The following is a 4,959-nucleotide window of genomic DNA, read 5'->3' on the forward strand; positions in this document are numbered from 1 at the left end:
TCCATCGCGTGCCTGCACGTTATTCAAGGTCGCTCGTCTTTTGGAAATTTTAAAGACTGAGCAGGAAAACACCCTAGCGCTATGCAAATGTGTCCTATCTATCTATCTATCTATCTATCTATCTATCTATCTATCTATCTATCTATCTATCTATCTATCTATCTATCTATCTATCTATCTATCTATCTATCTATCTATCTATCTATCTATCTAGCCGCCTACGTCTGGGTGCCCTCATGGTCGCCTCCTTAACTTGGTGTAGACCAAAATTGGCATGGGAGGGTACCACAGAATATGACTGTGGGGCCACGACATGAATAACGTGAAAATCCTGTCGCGTACGTCGTCAAACCCTTTCCTCCAGACACGTGTGGCACATACCCGTTTACCACGAGTCCCGGTGTATGGGCCACAGGTGATTGACGTTTTATATCTACCCAGGAACGGCGAGAACAGACATTGGTAATTTAAACACGAGAGCGTTAAGAAAAACCGACATCGGCAGGGTTGACCCGACGAATCGAAAGAATAAAAATTAGGATCCCAGCAGGAATAGAACCCAAGCATTCTGCGTGGCAGTCAGATATTCTACCGCAGAGTCACGCCAGGTCTATAAACTGGTTCGGAAAAAAACAGCCTATGCAGACGTAATGTCGGTGCAACGTCAATTGTGGTTGTGGTGCTGGCTATCTAATCGTACAAGAAAGCAATAAACACTACATATGTACTCCTACGACACAGGCGTCGTATCAGATTAACGTCGGTATTTCCAGTGTTGGCTCCGCTTTTATAGCAGTCTAATAAACATTACATTTGTATTCCTATGATTCAGCAAGCTATACTGAAGCATTACTTGACCATGGAGGAATACATTAACGTAAGTTAAGTATGATATTCATATGATTGCACCATAAAGTGCATTTAGTTTCGATAATACTGACGTATATGTACTCTAACGTGAGGGCTGACGTTACGTCGTGCCATAAGTTACCCTTTAAACGACAGTGTTGTCGACGTGCCTGTCGACGATGTGCAAACAGCTACAACACTTACAAAAACACGTCGATCCACCTCATAACGCTTGGCTCAAAGCCATAAAATACAGCATAGAAGTACTTGCTGACTGCTTCGCATGAAACCTATTGCCACGACGCGTGTGACCTGCCGAATTTTTCTCTGCATGAAACTGCGTGAACCTTTTCTCTACAAATAGGCTGACGCTTTCGTAAACATGAACAAGCCTTTTGGAATGCGCCTCGCATGCAATTTGGCCCCTAAATTAGCCAGACATAACTCCCGATTACCATATATCGTTTGCGTGTGCAACATTTGATGTATATATATATATATATATATATATATATATATATATATATATATATATATATATATATATATATATATATATATATAGGAAAAAGGTATACGCTTCTAAAAAGCTGTGTCTCCGATCGAAACGTCGATAAATAAACAGTTTTTTAGAAGCGTATACCTTTTTCTTAATTATTGTACGGCAACCGAAGACAGACTCTTCATAATCTACGTGTATATATATATGTATATATATATATACAGCTGGAGAGGCATGTCGATACCGCCATGCTAAGTGTGAAATGTTGACTCCGTACCAGCGAGCAGAAGCGGATTCCTTCTTGGAACGCTGTCAAAGGAGAGGGTATGCGCGTATTCGACGTCAAATTGACGTCAGCACCGGGAGCTGTACAACAAGGTCTCCGTTACGCAAGAGCCGTGGCGAAGGTGATACCGAGAAAAATCGCTTCCTCGTAACGATAGCGGAGCGTTGGCGAACGAGATTGGAGGACGCCGATTTTCGAGAAGCGCTATTGTTATTACTACTTCCGCCGCCAATTAAGTGCGTGCCCCTCGATCGCTGCGAGAAAGCTTGCTGCCTTTCCAAGGCCGACATGTCTTGGTTTCCGTCTCAGTACGGCCGGCGGTCTCAAGAAACATCTGTTGTGACCAAGAATAGAGAGATGAACCTTTATTTGACCAAAGGATTCGGGCACGTATGTCCCAGGGTCCCCGCACGACCCCACTGCGCTATACGATCACGAGTTCGTGCAGCTCCATGACGTGGGCGGCCAGTGGCGATCTTCTGCCCGGCCGTCGAGCGCAGCAGAGATTCCTCCCAAGTGGCTCCGGGCACCGCAGGGGAGGCTCCGCCAGGCATTCAAGTAGAATGTGAGGCGCATTGAGCACAGCACGGGGCTCCCGGGTGGGTGCGGGAAAGGGGGAGGGAAGGGTCTCGAGGCATTTGGTGAAAATTGTCGAATGGAGTATAGCTGGCGATCGGCGCGATATGCCGGGGTCAGCTCGTTGAACGAGTGCATGCATGCGCCATGAGACCTCGGGCGTGGTCATTGGTGGCTTCGTTGCCGGTATTCCCAGAGTGCGCAGGCAACCCGATCAGCTCCACACGGCGGGCCGGGTTTTTTGGTGGATGAGCTCAGAATGCTGAGCTCATCCCCCCCCCCGGCTACGCCACTGATGCCTTTCTATAGCTCACACAGGCGCGTGGTCACTGCGAAGTGCATGCATTCATGCCGATGCATAAACATTATTGATGTTTTGCGCGTTTTCGTCTCTCTTCAGAATATTTCGCACACTTTACAAGTCCGCGGCATTTCCTCCTCAAATGCGGATGCACACAATGCCTGCACACATTGCCTGCACAAACGGGCGGGACTATTTTTTTAGTCGCGGCGATCAGCTGTCGCGCTTCGGTTGTCTGGGCGGGGCATCTCCGGACTTCTTAAGTTGTACCTGACTATAGGTACTGGAATTCGTTAATAGCGGTTTCGGCTACATCGAAACACTCGATATATCGAACAAATTCGGGAAAATCATGCTGTTCGTTATAACCGGGTTTAACTGCAACGGGCGGCTGTCCACTAGCTGCGGGATCACACACTAGCCGTGAACTCAGAGAGAAATGCACAAGAAACCAAGACAGCCAGGCTGACCCTACACTATATCGGTTCACTTGGCAATCTAGGTACCGGGAGCTTTCCACGTGAGAATCCCTCGGTGGTTGTTGCTTACTCTCGCAGAGCTAGATATGGTGAGCTAATTATTAGGCTGTGTCACAAAGGTGAGCTTGTCGGCCTTGACCGGGGCAGACGTTCGTTGACAGTTCATGTTAAGCCAATAGGTTCACATACCTGGGAGAAAAAGAAAAGAAAAGCACTGCAGGGCCTCTCAAACGAAGCTCACATAAGTCAAGCGTTCACTCGTCGCATGTCCTCGATTCATCAATTTCAGCTGTCACTTTCATTTCACGTGACGTGAGCACTGGAGTCTTTCTGAACGGCATCGTTTACGATCCTCGGGATGTTGCAGCGCATCCCTCAAAAGACGATGTGAAGGCGTGGTAATGCTTCTTGAATGACGTGTACGTGATCCTCCCTGCGACGATTCCATTACCATCTTCCCGAGACAGTCCTGGCGCATAATCGCTCTTGCATAAAACAGACGTATGCACGTTCAAATGCTCGGGTTTTCCATGCCTCGTTGAGTGACCTTTCCATTGCGTGGTGGCTTTGTCGTCTCACAGTCTTCGAAGCCCGCTTTACGCACGCTTTTTAGTTTTCTGTGACAGGATGGCCAGGTGCACGAGCCAAGTATCTCCAGAGCAGTTCAAAGAGAAGTCTCCGAAAGAAGAAGATTCCATGCGGCGACGGATCTCAGCATTAACGAGTGAACCTGTAAAACAAACGTATGCAATTAACGGGCTTTACGCTGCTATGATCCTCCGCGTGTCAAGTTGGGGTCGATGGCAGAGATAATGAGTGACGAAGCGAATTAGAGCGTCGAAGGATAACCGCCGAGGAACCGCACCTTTACTGGTGCCTCAGCGGACACCGCAATAAACGGGAATTAATCTACCAATCTATCACTGCGCCATACACACGAACTATAGTCAGGAAGAAACGCTGCCATGCCACCTCGGCTGGAAATTCCGAACCCGGCTTTTTCGCAATGCTACGGCGCATGCGCCCCCCCCCCCCCTCCTCTAACGGAAAAGTCGCGAAACGCCTTATGATCTCGGAGGCTGTTGTTCTGGCCATACCGGCCCATACCAAAACCGTATATAACACATTGCTTGGAATTGCGGAATACATCTGCTGTAGAAAAAAGAACACAGTCCTTAGTAATGTTCTTGTGTGCTTTATCTTCCTGCCTTCTCATAGGGCTTTGCCAATTTAGAGGTTTGTATCTGTCATCGCATCATGTGAGTGCATGAAATAAACTTTGAATACGAAAATTTTTTTTAAAAAGAAAACAAAAATCTTTGCTCCGCAGTGAGCAGCATGCCGATCGACTTCGAGGGACCGACAACTGCCCAGAACATGAAATGAGTTGACTCCACTGATGGATAGATTGTCCGTCGCATTGACTCAAATTAACCCTGTTTTTTTTTCGTGAGAGATGGATTTATATTTTTATTTCTTAATTGAAAGTCGCGAAAAATTACCTGTGGCGCCTCTGGCGGCAAAAACATGAACGATCCGATGTACCCGGCCATGTGTCCGTTGATTGCTGTGCGCGGTCGGTGATTTTTTTGTTAGTATTGAAAGATTGTTCGTTTGTTGATATTAAAAGGTATTACTCCATAAAAACGTACATACAGGCCTGCGTTAGTAGTATGCATCAAAGTGGCGCTGCCTTCGCGTGACGTATAGTGACGTAATGATCCCATGCTCGTCAGCGCGTCATGAGCAATTTTTCAGCGTGCTCATGCAACCGTGCACACAGTTTCGAGGTCGCTAAGATTTTGGAGCGACATAGTTTTGCTACCTACACTTCGTCTCAGAAATGACGCGCGCTGCTACTCGGCCTGACCGCGCATATGCGTAATGATCGTAATCATGTTTTCGGTGACTTGGCTTGGCTCGTGCATCGAGAGAGTAACGACGCCGGAACAAGCCACCCATGACA

Source organism: Rhipicephalus sanguineus, chromosome 10, assembly GCF_013339695.2.
Source record: "Rhipicephalus sanguineus isolate Rsan-2018 chromosome 10, BIME_Rsan_1.4, whole genome shotgun sequence".
NCBI classification, from domain to species: domain Eukaryota; kingdom Metazoa; phylum Arthropoda; class Arachnida; order Ixodida; family Ixodidae; genus Rhipicephalus; species Rhipicephalus sanguineus.